This window comes from Muscardinus avellanarius (genome assembly GCF_963383645.1).
Source record: "Muscardinus avellanarius genome assembly, chromosome: 11".
NCBI classification, from domain to species: Eukaryota; Metazoa; Chordata; class Mammalia; order Rodentia; family Gliridae; genus Muscardinus; species Muscardinus avellanarius.
The window spans coordinates 15,347,808-15,367,392 of NC_137797.1; the positions used below are offsets into that span (position 1 = coordinate 15,347,808).

The 19,585-nt window shown below is 48.6% G+C and overlaps 2 protein-coding genes across 2 annotated transcripts in view; one reads left to right on the plus strand and one right to left on the minus strand.

The window, feature by feature from the left end:
* SYN3 (synapsin III) overlaps positions 1 to 19,585 on the plus strand; it is a gene marked incomplete at both ends in the record, with an annotated part of 421,001 nt that overhangs the window by 139,877 nt on the left and 261,539 nt on the right. The window lies entirely within an intron of this gene.
* TIMP3 (TIMP metallopeptidase inhibitor 3) overlaps positions 1 to 19,585 on the minus strand; it is a gene marked incomplete at both ends in the record, with an annotated part of 49,447 nt that overhangs the window by 9,331 nt on the left and 20,531 nt on the right. The gene's annotated exons all lie outside the window — the stretch shown is intronic.

The following is a 19,585-nucleotide window of genomic DNA, read 5'->3' on the forward strand; positions in this document are numbered from 1 at the left end:
CAATACATGTGAAACTCGACTCCATCTTGGATGCAGTTGACATTAGATAAATGTTATTAATATCATCATTATCATCACCACTGCCCAAAATGGAATAGGCTAACTGTGGAAAGACTGTTAGGATAATGACAGCCATTTAGTGTCCACCTACTGTGAAAGTACATTTCACTAACATAGAGATAAAGAAATTAATAGCAAAGAGGAAGGCACATCCTCTGAGATTTTTCACATCTAAAAGAGGGATTGATTTTCAGATGATAATATGTTGTGTCTTCTCTTTCTACTTTATGGAATAAAGAAGTGTCCGATAGCTGTCTTCAAGTATTTCTAGAATCAGCTCATGCAGGAGCAAATGGACAGGTCTTGAAAATAGAAACTGGGAATGGCAGAGTAACACTCATTGGCTCAGTTAAAGTCACCTACTAATAAGAACTAGCCTTCCAAGGTGGTGGAAGGCTGCTGCTGGAGGGGCAAAGGGTATCTCCTCAAGGGGGCTGGCACTTTCACACAATATCTGGACAGGAAGGCAATGGGGTCTGCTTGGGGTTTGCTTTGCAAATTACAGCCTTCCATCTTTAAGACCCTCTACCTCAAGTCCCTGCTTAACACTGACACCAAGCAAACACAAACCGTCCTTCCAAGACACTTTTTTGAGTAGATACTCAAAAAATGTTTGTTAAATAGAATTCCCTTTACACACCCACACACATACATACATGTACACACACACATGATGGTAGCTCCCCTCTGCTTCCCCATGGTGAGTGTCTCACAGTGATTCCCAATTCTTTAACTTTTTAAAAATAAATCTTTCCTAGGAACCAATTCCCTATCCCTCCCTCCTGGATTCCTCCCCAAATGAGCCTGGGTGATAGCCTTCCAGCGAGACATGAAGTCAGGACTCAGACGAATCCATGGCCCTTCCAGACTGTCCTCGCCAGTGATGGCAAAACTTGGAGCCCACTGGCAAAGGCAGCAACCTAGGCGAGGCAGTTCAGAGTAGGAGGGGCGGCCTCCTGGGTCTGCTGAAAAGAAGAGGTGGGCAGGACCCAAGCCAGGCCCCTCAAGACTCAGCACCCACCTCTCAAAGGAGCAATACAACAGCACCCTGGGCAGTGAGCTCTTCCCCAGAGGTGCTGAGAACTGTTCTCTCCATAGCCACCCCATGGCAGGTTGTAACCGGTAGACTGTTGGGCAGAAAGCAAACCTGCCAGGACTTTACTATTGAGTCTTCCTTGGCTGACCTGATCTCATCTTCTGATGCTTCCTTCATTAACAAGAAGGTAAGTGGGGAGTGAGACTTTGCCTCAGGAAACAAAGGCAAAAGGGATTCCTTTCCATAGAAACATCTGCCCTCTCCTGGCTTAGGAATGGCTGGGCTTGATTTAGACATTAACATGTCTTGAGTGGTCCTGCCCCATAGAGCCAGGTACTTCTGGAGGCTTCTGCAGGTGGAGCCAGCCAACTCTTGTCTCACCTTGACATGGCCCAAGCACCTGTCTCTCCTTCCTACTTCAAGTTGCACCAATATAAACCGTTTCATCTCAGCAGAGTTTAATAAAAATAAGAGGAAGCCTTGGTAGTCAGGAAGCTACAAGGGCTCACAGTGGCTCTTTCCTTCTTAATCTCTCTGGCTTTCTTGCCCAGTGCCTCTTGTGTAGCTAAGAAGCGATGTACATATTGCTAGTGAAAGAGCCACACGGAGAGTTCAGGCTCCAGAGCCTAACCACTCACTTCCAATCCTCGTAGCAGGGCTGTCTGACCTTAGGGAAGTTACCAAACTTCTCTGAGCCTTGGTTTCCTAATCTACTGTTATTAGTGTTGTGATCACTATCAGGACTTCATGATTGGCTAAGGCCTAGGAGTTCTCCCTAGGATCAGAGGAAAGGCAAACTCATCAAAATATTCCTGGCAAAATTTCTTGAAGAGGTAGGGGCCTAAAGAAAGTAACCAGAACACACATGCAAGTTGTGTTTGGCTTGCTCACCTGCTCCATCATGGGTACCTGTCTCATGTCACTGACTACGCACAGCTCGGGAGGAGCCTAGCAAGACCAGCCAACGAGCAGGTGTGTACGGTCCAGAAAGCTTGAGGCAGAGCGGGCCGGTGAAGCGGCTACCCCAGTGTTTTCCATACAAAAACAAGACTTCACTGAACTGAACTAAAATTAAATAACGTTCTGCTCTCTCCCAAATAGATTCACAAAGTCCTTCCAAGTCTAATGGCTGGCCAACCCTGAATCCACCCATTTGGTTTGCGAATTAATATGTCTTTATTTGCTTCAGTTTCTCCTCCGCAACTCAGATGCCTGCTATTTTGTACTTTCCTGTTTGGCAGCCAGGGTTTCCCGGAGGCATTCACTGGCCAGGGGACCACAGGGAACAAGACAGGGGAGCGGGGGAGGGCTTGTCCCTTCAAGGGCAACAGAAGACAGCGTCCAAACTGCACTGGCAGCTCGTCCAGCTGTTGCCTCCGCCTTGAAGTGACATCTAGCAGCTGGCTCTGCAGATGGGCTGGGCTGGACACAGGTTTTCCTGATTCCTGTTCATGCTGGAGAGCGGCCCCACCCTGTCCACCCAGTATCCTCGAGCAGCTAAGCCAACGTGGGCGTGAATGAATTGGTGTCTGGAACACTGGGTTGGGTGTTTGGTGGGGATGACAGCAAGAAATGGAAGTCCCATTTCCTGCCTCCATAGATGGCAGTCTAGCAGGGAGACAAGGGTTAATTAGTTCATGGCTAGATGACAGATCTAAGGGACAGAATACCAATCAGAAAAGGAAGGGATGAGGCTTGGCCTGAGCTCATCCTGAGCCTCTCTGGTCACTTTAGTCTCTTCCACTCTTGGGAAGGGAATCTGAGGTTCTAGGGTTATGGAGATCAAAAGGAACAAAGAAAAGGTTAACTAAAGGAACAAATAGTATTTTAACTTTCAAGTACCTAAGAAGAAAGCGACTCAGAGCTAGGGATGTAGTTCCATGGTAGAGCAAATGCCCTGAATATGAGTGGCCCTGGGTTTAACCCACACAAAAAAAAAAAAAAAGAAAAAAGAAACTGACCAGTTGTGTGTGTGTTTGTGTAAGAGAAATTGGAAGATAAATAAATATACATGAAGGTCTTCTTAAGTCTCTAATAGACCTGGGGTATAGGCATAAAAGTCTATCTCCACAGAACAATCTTTAAGTATTTTTTGGAAGGAAGGCTGGTAAGAGTTTGAAAAAAAAGGCAAACAAAGCAGACCTCTTCCAGAAATATAACTTTGTGTTGCCTCTCCCGATCTTTGCCCCCTACCTCCATTCCCCAGCAATGTGGATCACACTGGCCCCAGTTTAAAAACAATTTTAACAGCTCCCAGTGCAGCTTACTGGTGTATCTCTAGGAGCTGCACATTTGCTGTTCATCAGCAGATTCCGAGGAGGACAAGACACCCTGGAGCTGGACCCTGCTCTCTCCCTCTCCCTCCTTTCCTCATCCTACCACTGCCAATCAAATCCAGACCTTTCTGCTCCAACCTGACAGTTGGACTTTCTACTGGCAGCTGAGGTGGATGAACAACCAGGCAGCTAGTTTGGTGGAACTTGAGGAACAAATTAATATATATCAACTTCAGACTCCAGATTCTGCTCATCTTACCATCCTGTCAAGAGCTGTATGAATCTACCCATGTGTATGAGGAACCACATAGGAGCCTGACTCTGCCCTCCAAGAACAGGCCAAACTGCAGAGGCTCCAGGGTGGATGGGGCCCTGCATTTCACCCTTTCAGAGGAGGCAGAGTCAGGCTCCCTTGATCCTCCCATTGCCCATCCACTAACTGACACCAGTTCCTTTCCTGTCTCTGCATCAACACTGCAAGTCCTGAGGGGAGCCAGAATGTATGGATACCAACAACTGCCATTTCCTTAACACCCCTGATGTGCCAAGCACTGTGTGCATGCTATCTCACCATCCCCACGGAAACCCTGTGAGGTTGCAATTATTGTTCCTATTGTGGTCCTTGTATTCCAGTTACAGAAATGAGTATCAGGTACCCTGAAAGCAGTTTTGCATCCCAGTGGGGGAAAAAAATTGGAGGGTCCCCCATGGGTGAAGAATGCCTTAAAATCCATACACAAGGTTTGTGCAGATTGAAAAATAGTTCTTCATCCTCTTGCACCTCTGTCCCTTCTGCTGAGGATCACAGAAGATTGGTAGCTGGGAGGTTAGACCCTTGATAAGCCCCTAAAATTTCCCACATCTCTTGCCTACCTCTACCACCCTTCCCAATTTCACACACACACACACACACACACACACACACACACTCTCTCTCTCTCTCTCTCTCTCTCTCTCTCACACACACACTTTCTCTCTCTCTCTCTTTCTCTCTCTCTCTCTCTCACACACACACACACACACACACACACACACACACACACACACAGCCTGTGACCAGTAACAAGAATCTACAGTCACCATCAGCAATGCCCTTTGTTCAGTGTGCTGGACTCTCTGGCCCAGCTTTCATAGGAGAGAAAGGAGAACCTTAAAAACCATAAAGCCACACAATCCCTAAATCTCCTCACTGCCCTGAGGGGTCAAGTTAATTAGGCTGATGAATAAATGAGACAAGGTGCATCTAAATAAGCACTCTGTCACCTTGAGGGCTGACCAGGCGGTAGTGCAATGTAGCTGCCGGCAGGTGCCCGTGGCTCCTTCAGTGCAGAGGAAATAGGAAGAGGCCTATGCGAGTCAGCCCTGCCTCACCCCGGAGCACCCCCAACATCCTCTACCATAAGTCCTTTTCGAGGTCCTCCTCAAATATCTGCCACCTGTTTGGGGTGAACCAAAGATGGAGGGCAAAGGCCTAGGGGCCTGCCCTAACCAGGACCCTCCGGTTCCCAGCCTGTGGTCACCACAACCTCCACCCCTAAATATGCTGCAAAAAGACTCAAGCTGGAGAGCTGGATCAGGAGAATGCCTAGAGAAGAAGCCAGCGCACGAGAGGCACACAGCACACGGGGCAGGCTGAAGCCCACTTCTGGTCACTGTGGGACCTCACACAAGTCGCTTCCCATCCTAACACATGAACTGGGGGTGATGGATAATTTCCAACCTCGATGGGTGCTTCCGATGGCCCAAGTCCCCTCCCCCACTCCACCATCATCAAAATCACCTATGACCTTCAGGAGGCTCAATCCAATCAGCCATGAGTTCTGTTTACATCCAGCTAACAATGCCACAGCTCTGCACCTCCAACCTAGAACTGCCAGGGCCTCCAGCTCATCTCTCCCAGGGGCTACATTTAGTCTGCTTGTACACCCAGAAGTCTAACAAGTCATCTCAAATTCAGCCCACTGGCCCTGAGTTCCTGATAATAGGCCCTGCCCACACCTGGGCATTCTAGGGCATTCTCCATCTCAAGAAGTAGTGACCTTCAGCAATGTTCCAGCACCCCTTCACCCAGACATACCCTCAGGGTGTTGGCCTTGCACTGCCCTCTGAAGGAGGCTCCTTCTTCACTAGCACTTGTACAAGTATTGCCTGGTCAGTATCCCCACAGTCCCAACACTCCAGCTCACTGTGCCCACCTACCCCTTTCCGCATTTGGCATACTTTACATCCACATGCTTGTTGATTGACTTTCTCTCCCCGCTGGAATGTAACGTTCACAAGGCCTGTTCTTTGTGTTACCAGCTGTTCTATCCAAAGCAACCAGGGACAAGCCTGGCACACCCAAGCACCTTAGATGTTCTTGCTGAGATTATGAAGCCAAATATTACTTTAATGCTAAAGTACCATACATAGAAGATGATTTAAAAATAGATAAATGACTCTCTTGTGTGAGCGGCAGCTAGTGCAAGTCTTTCTGAGCCTGATCAGATCAAAAGAGAATAAGGGCACTTCTGGGCTGGCAGAGTTAGACATCAGCTCATCAATCACTTCCTGAGACTGAGCTCGATGCACAGGGACACTGAGGAAAGTGATGCCTCTAGGAACTTGGGCCAGAAGTGAGGGAGACAGACAACATGTAGAAATGTGAGCATGCACAGACGTGAGCTGGAGTCCAGAGCCACCTGGCATGAGGGAGTTCCCTGGAGGTGATACTGGATCTGGAGCTGAAACCACTCTGCAGAAAAGACTCAGTGTGTTGCATCTAAATCCAGAAGAAGCAGAAATATATACCAAACTGCGGTGGGGAGAGGGAAAGGAAACGGCTGGGATGAGGCAGAGAACAGCAGCAGCCTCTGCACCGAGCCAGGGCTCACTCCCCGCCCTTCCAGGAAGAGGCTCCCCCTCTGTGTCCCCCACAAATAGGCCCTTCCTGCATCCTCCCCTAGTCCCCAGGGCCTTTCTCTCTTGTCAGTTTCAAAGGCCCTCTGCCTTGATATCAAAGCCAAGGCCAGGCGTGACAATGCGCCCCCAATCAAGATAAGCTGTCTCCAGTTCAAAGTCGGTCCTGCCTCGCTCTTTCCCGTTAAGTAAAAAATATTAATCTTGGTCTTATTTAAGCAGGATTTTTTTGGCAAGAAATGCACGCCTGCGGCTAAAAATAAATCCAAACACACACACACACACACACACACACACACACACACACACACACACTCAAAAAAATCTGTAGAGCTGCAAATCATTTCAACCCAAGTTTCCATCTCAGGGAAGGCTATTAAAACCAGGAGGATATTAAAAGCTCCCTGCCCAGAGTTCCCCGTTGTCAGTGCCCGCCTTGTGCTTCAGGGTCTCCTGACAAAGCTGTTCTGGGGATACCCTGTCCTGGGCCTCCGGGAAGTGAAGGAAAGGGAAGGGGGAGATTCCTGGCTCTGCTCCCCTTGGAAGCCCTGTGCCCCTTTGCTCGTACCGGCCAGGAAACACTCAGGCCCAGCTGGCGTGTTGTGTATGAGATACAGGGGCCAGAGTGGGGAGGAAAGGGAATGCAGCCCCAGAAGGTCAGATCATCTGGAGCTTGGCGATGACCCCAAAGGAGCACAGAGCAAAATCTGCAGCCTGCTCCTGCTTTCATGTTTCAAGCGATGATCTCCATGGTCAACTATTAAAAGGGAAAAAATTTAAGGATCACCCCTTAGGCCTATGTTTAGATTTGGGATTAATGCATTTAATTTCTAATCTAACTGCTTTTAAAGTCAGCCACCCTTAATTGCTTCCTGGGCCATAGGCAATTTGGGAGAAAGATATGGATCATTAAGTTCACAACAGGGTGAAGGTCTCAGCCCTGGCTGGTTCTTGGTCCCAGGGGTTGGCTGGGGAGTGAGAACCTCGCATCCAAGAAGGGAGATGGTGTTTCTGTGATCTGCGTTTGCAAGGGGACAGCAAGGCTACTTGCCCACAGCCCCAGTATGTTCACCAAGCCTGATTAGAACCACTGAGCCTAAGCAAAAGGAGGTCAGGTGGGGAACGTAGAAAGCATAAGGACCAAAAGAAGGGAAAGTGGTCCTTCCCCACAAAGCCCGCCTCATCTTCCCAGGAGCAAATGAGATCTACAGCCTCCCCTCCTCGTCCTGCCCTGGGATCACAGCATTCTTTGGACTACCTCAGGAAGGTCTTCATGGCTCTCCAGAGCTGGGCCCCACCTCAAGCCCTACCACTCCGAATCATCCAGCCCCCGCCCAGTACCCCCTCTCTCTACTTAGAGACCTGTCCTGTGATGAATCTTATCTCAGCAAACATAACTTCCTTCCCATGATCTACTCACATACCTGTCTTACTACAAGACCCGGGTTGGAATGTCACCTCCTCTGAGAAGCTTCTGCCTTGACCGACCAAGCCAAGCCCTCCTCTCTCCTGCCCAGCTCCCCTCCCTTTCTTCCAGAATATGTTCTTTAGTGATCCCATCCTTGGGTGTTCATTAGCTTTCCTAGTTACTAAATAGTAGGGACAACCTGGGACCCCAGTACATGGCCTGGTATTTAAAATGAGGCAGGGGCTTCCCACAATGTTTTCTGGATGAATGAATGAGGCTGTGGGAGAGAATCCAAAGCTATAGTAAGATGGAGGTGGTTTTATGTTTAGTCTTGGGAGGTCAGCAGTCTTGGTTCCTAAGGGTTAATCAGACAAGAAAGAAGAGGCAGGTAAAATGTGATCTGAGAGGCCAAAAAGGGACCATGGTGCCAAATATAGAAGTTTAGCACCCAGAGAGGTGGGTGACAAGATGCTGCCCCAGGCCCCAGGTGGCTTGTTGATGTCTCTGCAGAGAAAACCCCCACGCATGAGGGACCTCAGGCTCAGCTTTCTGGAGGGCATCAGAAGTCATAGGAAAATCGATGGAACCAGAGAACATTAGGCCAAGTGAGATCAGCCAGTCACAGAAAGTCAAGAGTTGTGCGTCTTCTCTCCTATGTGAAAGCCAGAGATAAACAAGGAAATAAAGGGGACTTTAGGTAAACGAGGAGAGAGGCCAGTGTAGAAGAGCGGAAGGAAACTGGGATAGGAGGGTGGAGAGGCGGAAAAGGAGAACTGATGAAGAAAACATAATAGAGTTACGTCTGCACGTGAAGGCATCACTATCAACCTTCCTGGTGTGTATGGGGAGGAGAGGGATGCGGAGGGAAACACACATATAGGTTTGTATCGCTTTGAACTGCACTATGATGTATAATTACAATGTACCATACGCGTGTGTGAGAGAGGGAGAGGGAGAGGGGGAGGGGGAGAGGGAGGGAGAGAGAGAGAGAGTGTGTGTGAGAGTGAGAGAGAGAATATATCTTCTATCTGGGCCTTCCCAGTGTGCCACCGTGTCATTCAATACAATCTCAGGTGGGATTCTATTCCCTGAGGCTGTGTCTGATGACTTTTCCCTTTGCCCACAGCCCTTGGGAGGACAGGTGCCCAGTGGGAACCTAGCACTGACTGACAGGAGGTCCGCAAAGCCTCTTGAAATTCCTAGGAACATCTTTGGGTCTTGCATGCCCCAATTCCATCAGACCAACAATGATCCCCTTCCAGTCCCTGGACCATTTCTAATCTTCAAAGAGTCAATGAATTTCTGTCTCCCTCTGTGTCCTCCCTCCTTTTGAACCCCTGAGTCTCATGGAGTGGGTTTGCCTTAGGTGCCCGGCTGGTCATATGGCATTACACGGACTCTCAGGGCTTGCTGACTTCTCTAAAGCTCCAGGTCACTGGGGTAAGAGGCCCCCACTTGCTTATGGCCACACAAGCACGCGTAAGGGTGGGGGCATTCTGCTCCCTCCCTCCTGCCAGTGTGCCAGCCCCTCCCCAGGGACCCATGGGAAACTTCATCCCACACAAGTGACCACCAGAATAGCCGCCTGGTCCTCATCCACAGCCCCTTTGAAGCAGTGCCCAGAAAAAGACCGTGCCCTCTGATGGTTCTCAGGACTTCTAGCTTTCAGGTCGGATTGCTTGTGAGACCAGAACAGCTGGCAACATCTCCGGAGCCGTCTATAGCATTTTAGTTTCTTCCTAATTGGGATTCTGTTTGCTAGGAGAGCTACAGGGCTCCGGGATAGGTCTAGGAGCAGGACCACTGTTAAGCCCAGGGCCCTCCCTCCTCTGCACACCAGGCCTTCAGAAGTGGCCTTTGCAGATGGGAATTTTGCTCCCACAATGCACTGTGGGAGGAGGCAGGAGACTTTGCTGTGGTTTGAACAAGGAGTGATGTTTGCTGTTTCTGGGATTTATAGGCACAGATGCCAAGAACCCCTGGTATGTCTTTAATGTACCGTTCAGGGGGCTTTTAAAATAATCTAGACCTCCCCTGTATCTCACTTCCACAGGCTTCAGCCAGGAAGGCTGTGAATACCATGTGGCTCAGAGGGGCCCACCTGGAGCAGGTGTTCCCTGCCCTGGTCTACTCAGAACCTCCTCTCCAGCTTGCAGCAGCAAGACTCAGGTGATGGGCACTCAGGTCGAAACATACATGAGAAAAGCAAGCCCAGACGATAGGTCTGCAAGACCCGAGATAGTTTATCAGAAACAGCTAACATTGAGGGTGTGGAGGAATGACTGGTGATAAGATCCAAGAGCCTTTTAAGGGAGCCAACCGACCTCCTTTTAAATAAAATAAACAGACAAAGAATGCTAAATGCTACACCTTTTGGTCAAAGTGGGTAATGACATGGTTATAAAGTCAAGCCTTGGTATTTTTTAACCTGGCCTGGCCTGGCAGGGGGATAGAGGGATAGTGTCAGCAATAAAAAAAAAAAGAAAAAAAGAAAAGACTACCCACCCCAGGGACATCTTCTCTATGCAGCCCACAGCACCCAAACCTCTTATTCCCGAGTGTCTGCTACGTACCAAGTCTTGTGTCTGGTGGTGGAACATAACAGTGAACAGGACATACATACCTACTCATAGTACATCTGATGCTTAAAATAACACAAGATTCAGGCTGGTTAAGAAACTTGCCAGAGGTCACACAACTAGGAATTATGATATGTGTGTGTGTGTGTGTGTGTGTGTGTGTGTGTGTGTGTGTGTGGTACTGGGGATGGAATCCAGGGGCAGTATACCTCCAAGCTACACCCCCAGTCCTATTATTTTAGTCTTTTTATTTTTGAAACAGGGTCTCACTGAATTGCAAAGGGCCTCGCTCAGTAGCTGAGGCTGTCCATGAACTATGATCCTCTGGTCTCGGCCTCTCAAATGCTGGGATTATAAGCATGCGCCACCATGCCCAACCACAACTAGGAATTAATTCCAAACATGTGCAGCCACAAAGCTCATTGTCTCTCCGCCACTCTACATTTAACAAATCTGAAACGTTCGGCTAACAAGTCACAAAGGAATCAGAAATGCAGAGAAAGACTGAATTATCAGAGAAGGACTTAACTAGGCCACATATGGTGAGAACTTTGAGATGGGGGTTGACTCCCCAAAGGTCTTAGAATGTCTAAGATTTCATAGAACTATGCCACAAATGGGGTCTGGCTTCCAGATTCCACATGGATGCCTCTCTAGGTGCCAGGATGGTACACTGTACCAGACTAGAACCGTGTTATCTGGTTTATGGACTACCCAGAGTGCACCTCTCCCCATTCAGCACTAGTCAGCTGCACTCTTTAAAGAAGGCTGTCATGATAAAATGGGCCCAAGTCTGACCATAGGCCTCGGGCTAGACACCAGGACCCCTCGAGGCTCACTGTCATAGCACAGAGATAGCACAGAGCATCTTCCAAGCATACGGCATGTATGTTTTGGCCCTACTATGTCCATTGGACATCAGAAGGCCAACAAGATTTTGGCTAGGTGACCTTGTGTGACCTGTAGCTTCTGACTCTGCCTCCATGGGTAGCTCAGACTAATAGGTGGGCTCGGCTGAAGCACATCCCCACTGCTCCTAGATGTTCCTGACTGTAATGAAACAGAGCTTGCAGGGTCACATTACCCATGAGATGTTGATGCTCTAAGAGTGTGGGCGGTGAGGGTCAGAGGTGAGCACATCTACTTAAACACTGACAAAAGGCAGGGGGCTGGTCCTCGGGGGGCAGCTCACAACTTTCCCTGGCTGAGCATTCTGTTGTCGCTGGCTGATTATACTGCTAATTATAGTACTGCTATTCGTTGTGATAGGTGACATCATTTATCACACACTTACTCTACACAATAAATGCTAAATGTCTTCTACAGATTGTACCATTTGAGCCTCATTAAGATGTGCAGAGACTAAGTTGGTTTCCCAAGGTCATTGAAGGAAGAGTAAAAGCCACACTTTCCTTCCAGAAGCGCACGTTTAACCACAGTGCCACGGGACTGGTACATCTCATGGGCACAGATTCTAGGGTGGGTGGTAATTTCAGGGTCAGTTGATGTAACTTCCTCCGAATTTCTTTGTCAGTCCCATCTCAAGGTTTATCTGCCCAATGTAAGGGCATCTCTGACTTACGTCAGCCTGTCCCATGTTGAGTCATTTTTTTTGACAGTAAGAAAATTCTCCTTTGTACGAACTCTATGGAATAACTCTCAAGTAATTGACATCCTGGGTTTACACAAAACGAGATTCTTATTCAAAGAGTGTGTTTATGTTCTCTAAATTATCTTCAGTATAAATATGCCCATAGATTTGATGATTCTTCCCCACCTCTGACATAATTTCAAGTCTCCCTTGCCGTCTTAGTCTTGTTCGTAGCCTTTAACTCTCTAATTGTTGTGAAGGGGAAGAATGCAAATTTCCTGGGGCTCAGTGATCAGTGTGCTAAGTTGAGAGATTCCATCTGCCCAACTCAGATCTTTTTGCTGGAGGTCATTGAACTTAAGACTACTCTCATCCACTAAAACCCCTGAGTGTGAGCAGTTTACTAAGAGAGTTGGTCTCATGTGAAATGGTATTACAATAAAATAAAATTAAGAAAAGGAAACCCTAGTGTTTTCAAAACAGATACTGTTTCCCAGCTTTTGATGTGATTTAATGAATAACTCTACCTACTCTATTAATTAACTGTGCTTATTTGAGTGTGGAAATACAGGGTTTGGGGGGGGGAGGGAGAAGCATGATGAAGGGAATCTTATTATACAGAAAGTACTTAGTAGCAAAACAGCTCTGGGCTGGGGTCTGGGAGTGAGATTCCCTTCCTGGCCTGTACATTCATGTGCATTCATTGTCTCTGCGAGTCTGATGAATCAGTTCCTCCCCAGAACTCTTCCTTTTATAAAATGAAGATGTTAGACCTGATGTGCTTGCATGCCCCTGGCAACCAAAGGGTTTAAGGTTATTTTACTGTCACCTTGTGTTTCTAATTCATGCATTTTCGTCTGCACTTTCCTTTCTTTTCAACATTAATGGTCCAAGGTGTTCTCTCCGCTACTCAGAATTTGCATTTCTGAAAAGCTGATCAAACTTATCCAAGTAATGAGGCGCCCCCAATCACCTTGTCTTGAAGGTTTTTCTCAGCCTGTTATCTGTCTGGATGATTGGGTGTTGTCAAGACTAGGATCAGAAGCCAGAATAGAGCTGGAGCCTTGTCAGCCCACCTGGTCCATCATTCACGCCATTCACAGCGACGGGGCCCATTTGCGGATGAGGAGCACGCGCAGATCTGTGAAGATGCTGATGCTGATGGTGCTGCTGTGTCTTTTGCTGAATAGGGCTCACTACTCAGCTACTTCTCTCAACTCTAGTGACCATCACCAACCTGTTTTCTTTAGGAGCCACTATCATTTTCTTTGGGCCAACAACATCTTATTTCCCAGGCTGACAGTCCAACAAAGAATTTGTTAGTAAAAGGCAAAAAAGCTTGGGATCATGTCCATGGTTCAGGTATATTATGGGAGCGCTGGACATTAATGCCAGGACCTCCTTATCCACATGTCCGTCTGCAGACATTAAAGAATGCCAAGGAGATGAGGGATTCTCCCAATCGGACATCCACCGTAGGTCCTCCATCGTAGGTCCTGAGTATGCTTCTGGGATGGCACCTCCCTGAGATCTGCATACAGGATGTGCTACAGCCTCCCCTACCCAGACTGGTTGGTTTTCAAGGAGCTTAGACAGTGTTATAATGGAGAGGAACCTCTTCAGAGAATACAGACCACTCCAATGTTCTGAGAAACTTCAGGCAATTCATCTCCCCTCTGGGTCCCTTCCCCTGTGGAATGGGACAGGGAGACTATCTACCCCATGGTCTCTTATAAGAGAAGTACAGTATCAAAGATGACTTATGTCAAATGCTGCTCAAAAAAGGCTATTCTTTTCTTTTCTTTTTTTTTTTTTTTTTTTTTTGCGGGTCTGGGGATGGACTCAGGGGCGTTCAACCTCCAAGCCACACCCCCTGCCCTATTTTTTTTTATTCTTTATTTTGCAGCCTGGTCTCACTGAGTTGCAGCTCAGCCTCCCGAATGCTGGGATGACAAGCGTGCACCACCACGCACGGCTCAAAAAAGGCTATTCTTAAAATACAGGAGGGAGCTCTCTGCCCCCAGCCCTGGCTCACAACCTCTCCAAAGGCACACTGCCAGGCATAGGGGCTAACCTGCCACCTTGATCTCAACTTGACCTCCATCCACTTGAACCCAGCCAGCTCGCATCTCGGCTGCAGGAGTTTCAATTTTTGAAATAGAAGGAATATTCAACACTTTTCACGCTGTCAATAATTTTACCTTCATTCCCCTCTTCCTCCTCCTCACCCTCATGGCTCTGGTTGGAAAAAAATAAATAAAGCTTAAAGCTGTGTGAAAACAAAACCTTATCCAGGCTGAGGCCAGCAGCTCGTGATGTTCTGGGCGGATTTTGCAACGTGCCAGCAAAGACCATCAGCAGGATCTGCAGGAAACACCTTGCAGAATCTATTGGCAGAAGCCAGAGAAGTGTGGGGTGGGTACACTGGAGATCCCCATGACTGGTCAGCTCCGAAGGCCAGGCCACAGGAAATAGCAATGGGATTCCAGGCCCTGGGAGAATGAATGCACAGTCAGAGGGTATGTGTGTGTGTGTATCCCTCTGGGCATTTCCAGGGGGGAGGCATTCCTGTAACTCACGTATCTTTCCTCAACTGCCTGTATACATGATCTGTGTTGAGGGGACCCAAGGGGTCATTGGTCCTGAGCTTTAGCAAAAGCTCCACCCCTATGAAGAAAGCATGCAATGCTCTGTTCAAAGACATGGACGAGGATTTGGGCAGCCAAGAACCCAGAGTAAGATCTCAGCTCCAACTTCTCCCACTCTAGAGCCAACCATCTAATGCTCTATCTTGAAACTTCAGATGCAACTGTCCGTGTCTCACTAGGTTGTAAGGATTGAGATATTCACAGATAAAAGACTTATTGTGGTGCCCAGTGTACTGGCAAACCCTGGGCAGCAGCAATGGTTTCAGGGGAAGCTCCCTTTCCCAAGGCAGGGAAGAAGCTGGAGGAAAGGAGAAGAAAGACCAGAGTAGTTCCAAGAAGGGAGAAAAGAAATTGTAAAGTGCTAGCTGGGTCCCATATGGGGCGTTGCAGGCTCGCAGCCTGGCTGCCAACCTTCCCCATCCTGAAACGTCGGCTGCCCCACTTACTCTTGTGCAGGGCATTTGGTTTCAGGTCAGGTTGACGCAGTGAGGGACATTGACTGGGATCAGTCCAAGTGGAATAAACACCCTAGCGTGCAGAGAGGACCAGCAGGCAGGAGCTAGAAATGCTAACTTCTCATATTCTTTGGGTTGGGTCTCAGTCCCATTCTCTTCAAGGCTGGGGAGCTAGGGATGGGGCTGAAGTGGTATGTCAGTGTGTGTTAACCCCCCGCCCCGGCAGGTACAAATTGAGAACCCAGAAGCATGAGTTGGCAGGCCTGTTGGGACCATGGTCAGCGGCCAGAGCCGGGCATTGTTCTGGCTGGAGGAGGGGACAGCCAGAGGCCAGAATTCTGGGGGATGCTGTGGCAAAGTGAAGGCCAGACCCAGCCCAATTAGGGTCTTATGGAAACCAGGACCACTTTTTACCAAACAGGAGGCAGGCGGCCCTGCCATGGTGAGGATGCTGGTGGGAAGATGCTCCTGGCTCTCATCCATTCCCAGGCCAAGATGCAGGCCTGCATGTGGGTGCAAATGAAATGCTGAGGGCTGAGGACCGGCTGCACCCATCCCCCTCCCTGTCTCTGTTGTAATGAAGTGCTGATTGGGAGCCAGCTGGGCAAGGGGGACATGTTTCCTTGCTCTGTAGACTGTTTGGTAACAATTATAGGCATTCTTTTGGTACCAACAGGAACAGTCAGCTGGGGGAACAATTCTTTGAACCACCAGACATGATCATGAAAGGGGGGTTCAGATCAAAGAGGGCATCAGCTTTATGTTCATTGCAGCTAGGGCCTCTGGCATGGGCTGAAGTCAGCCGTGGGGCTGGGGAGGCTGCTAAGTAGTACCACACTGGGTTTTGCAGGTCTTCTTTGTCCCTATCCCTACTTCTTCAGTATACTCAGAGGGACAGAACTGGTACCAGCTTCAGCCCCTGCCTGGGGCTAAGTTTGAGGCTACTATAGGGAGCAAGCTGGTGGTCCGGAGCAGTGGGGACAGAAGGGCCAATTTTGCCCAGAGATCTCCATTGGTGTCCTCCCCATCCTTATGGTAGGAACCCCAATGTGATAGATAGGAAGTGTGAATTTTTTTATATGCCCTGCTTGAACACGACCACTCAGCCCTTATACCAGTCCCCTCTGCCAGTCCCAGTGTTGAGTCTATGATGGCTCAAACCAGCATGCTGAGGAGCCAGGCCCAGAAAAGGCATGCAGTGCCAGCCCTGAGGGTGGTGTGCATGCCTCCCGGGTAGACCAGTACTCCCAATGAAGAGTGAGATGGGAAGTCCTGGGTTCTAAGGGCCTGGACCTCTAACTCCTGGCACAGCCTTCGGAAGAGACTTCCCATCCCTGGCCCCTGGACCTGCTTCCCCTATTGGGAAGCAAAGAGATTACAATGGCCCTTATGGTCTATCAGTCAATATGACGCTGCCAGGGGTCTAGAAAGATTACCTAGAGGAGTAAATTTAAATTCTGGCCCCTCCCTGCTGGTGTACACTGCTGGTGGCAGGTGACTAGAGCGTTGAACTCCTTCTGAGTCTCCCACTTACACGGTGACCAAAGGATGGCAGACTCTCCCAGGGGCCTGTGTCTCTGGAAGATCTGCTGCTTCCCATCAGCATAGAAGAATGCTGCCCTGAGAGGCCGTCTGGCCCTGAGTGGCCCTCCAAGGACTCCACTGCTCAAGTTCCATCAACTCCAAAACAAGCACAGGAGCCGAGTCTGACGCTGGTGGAGCCAGTCACCACCTGGGTCTTGGGGCAAGACACTTCACCTGTCTGAGCCCCAACTTCCCCATCTTTTTTTTTTTTTTGGTGGTGGTACTGGGGTTCCTGGAAACCCTTTTCCAGGCTACACTCCCAGACCTATTTTTATATTTTTTTATTTGGAAACAGGTCTCTTAAGCCAGCACAATCCTCCTGTCTCTGCCTCCCAAGCGCGGGGATTACAAGCGTGCGCCACCACGCCTGGCTTCCCATCTATTAAAACAGCATTCTTTCATCTGATAGATATTAGAGTTGAAATAAGTTCTGAGCAGTGAGCAAGACAAACATGGTCTCTGCTCTCCAGGTATCTGTGCTATGTTGGACCACACAGAAGACACAGCAGATGCACACTATGGTACCAAACACTAGGTACACCAGAAGGGGTTGGAGAGGTATTGGTGGGGAGGGAAGAATTTTATTTATTTATTTTTATATTTATTTATTTATTTATTTATTTATTTATTTATTTATTTATTTTGGTAGCACTGGGGTTCCTGGAAGCCCTTCTACCTCCGGGCTACATTCCCAGGCCTATTTTTACATTTTTATTTGGAAACAGGGTCTCCTAAGCCAGCACACGCGTCTGGCTTCGAACCTGCGCGATCCTCCTGTCTCCGCCTCCCAAGCGCAGCGATTACAAACATGCGCCACCACGCCCGGCATGGGGAGGGAAAGATTTTAAAGGACAGATGAGGAAGTTCTTTCTGGGATGGTGACATTGAACTGAGACCCATGATGACCAGCCAATCAGTGAATATCTAGGACAAAGTGTTCCAGGGAGTGGGGACAAGTTCCCAGACTGTGGAACAGGAACCAACTTAGAGCCTGGGGCATTCGAGGAACAGATAGAAGTGTATGGCCAGAGCAAAGCCAGGAGAATCAGAGGCCAGGCCCCACGTTCTAGAACTTGTGAAGGGATGGAAAAGCCACCAGAGAGCTTTGAGCAGGGCATTGCTGAGATGTGACTGACATCTTAAAAAGCTCACTTTGTGGAGAATCGACCACAGGGGGCTGGAGTGAAAGCTCAAGTTAATAATAGTCATAGCCACCCCTTCCCTGTCCACCTCCTGGGGTCACTATAAGCCTCACACGAGATTCATGCTGACGCCCAGAAAAGCCCAGAGGCACGGGCGGAGGGACAGACTGTCACATGTTTTAGAATCCATTTGTACAAGCAGGAGCTTGCAGGGCCTGGCACAGGCTCCTTGGAACTGTGCTGCTGTATAGGTTTCAAGGAAACAGGCAGAGTGGCAGACTGCCCTGCCCGAGCTATGCAGCTGTCAGGCCCAGATGAGTTCACTATTTCAAGGAGGAGCTCTGCTCCGGGCCACGCCCAGTTCTGCATGCGCTGTCCGTGCAGGACAGGGGTAAGCAAATACCCGGCCATGTGGGGAAGGTGCCTCTCTGCACGAGCCACCCACTGAAAGTCCGGCAGACGCTCACATCTCTTGGCTTCTTCTCCAGGACTGCAAAGGAAAGATAAGGAGAGCTGGAGCCCTGTGCAGCTAGAGAATCTTTCATTTCAGAGTGGCTGCCGAGAGAATGATCAGCAAGACCCCAGCGCTGGGGACTATAAAACCGGCTTCAAGGCCAGAGGCCTGGATTTGAATCTGTGCCTCTAGGTACCCTCAAGTAGAATGAGAGGGACCAAGAGAGCCACGCCTTAGAGCTGGTGGGAAAGGAGGAGGACAAGGCTTGTGGAAGGGTTGGCCTCAGGCATTCGCTCATGGGCACCTTCCGGGGTACAGGCTGGGGTGACAGTGGACACCTTCATGCTTAGGAGATGACCGCAGAATCTGAAGGCACACAGTAAAGCTTATTCCTGCTCAAATGCACTGCTATCTAAAATGGCAGCAAGTTCAGAGAAGAGAATAATTAAACAGGTGACAGGCAGGGAGTATTCGATTTCAGAGAGAGAAAGAATTAAGTGTTAACTTCTCAAGAATTTAATCTGCACGAAAGGGATAATGAAATTTTCCGAATTTTGAGAAAATGAGATGGGGAGATCTGTTTTTCTCCCATTTCATAAAATCCTCCTTGTACGTTTTCCAGGACCTTCTTCGTGCTTTTTATTCTCTTGTATTATTTCTTTTTATGGATGTGATGTAACTTCACTGAAGAAAGTTTGGGGGGACGAAGGTAAACAAAAAGAAAACTCTAAAAATAACTTTTTAAATAACCTAAAACTCCCACCATACAGTTAGAGCTATGCTTCATAGCCCTATGTTTCCTTTGGGACTTCTTCCTATGTAACCGTAAACCTGCGAGTATGTTTTTTCTCTACTAGTAGACTCATATAGAACACATTTGTTTGTGGTCTAGGTTCTTTCCATCCAAATATGTCAGTTCATATAGGTCTGCTCATCCCTTTGAATAGCTGCACTGTTTTCTATTGCATAGATACAGGACCGTGGTTATAAACAGCCATGTGATAAACATCCTTGCGTGGTGTTTATGTTTGTGTATAAACATTCATATGTACAGATAAATGTTTAGAGACATAGATATACAGGCACATGCGCATATCCACGCACACAGACATCTCGGCATACCTACCTATTTCCTCTGGATCTAGATATTATCTCCTCTTTTTAAACCTGTCCTTTCAGTAATCATTGAATCCAAGTCGACAGACCCTGTGCCTCCATCCACGGCCCCTCTGCAGATGCCACAGTGCACGGTACTCAGCCAAGCCCGAGGCATGGTCTCTCAGGCCCCCTGAGCTCCCCACATCCCCCCACCCACGGCCCCGTCCCTGCCCCACAGAGGCCAGCTGGTGACCAAACCTCGAGGAAATCTTATCTGCCGAAGTCTGACTTCAGTTCAGCATCACCGGCCCCAGCCTGTCGTTGCTATTTCAAAGTTGCATGGTCTAAAGAAACAT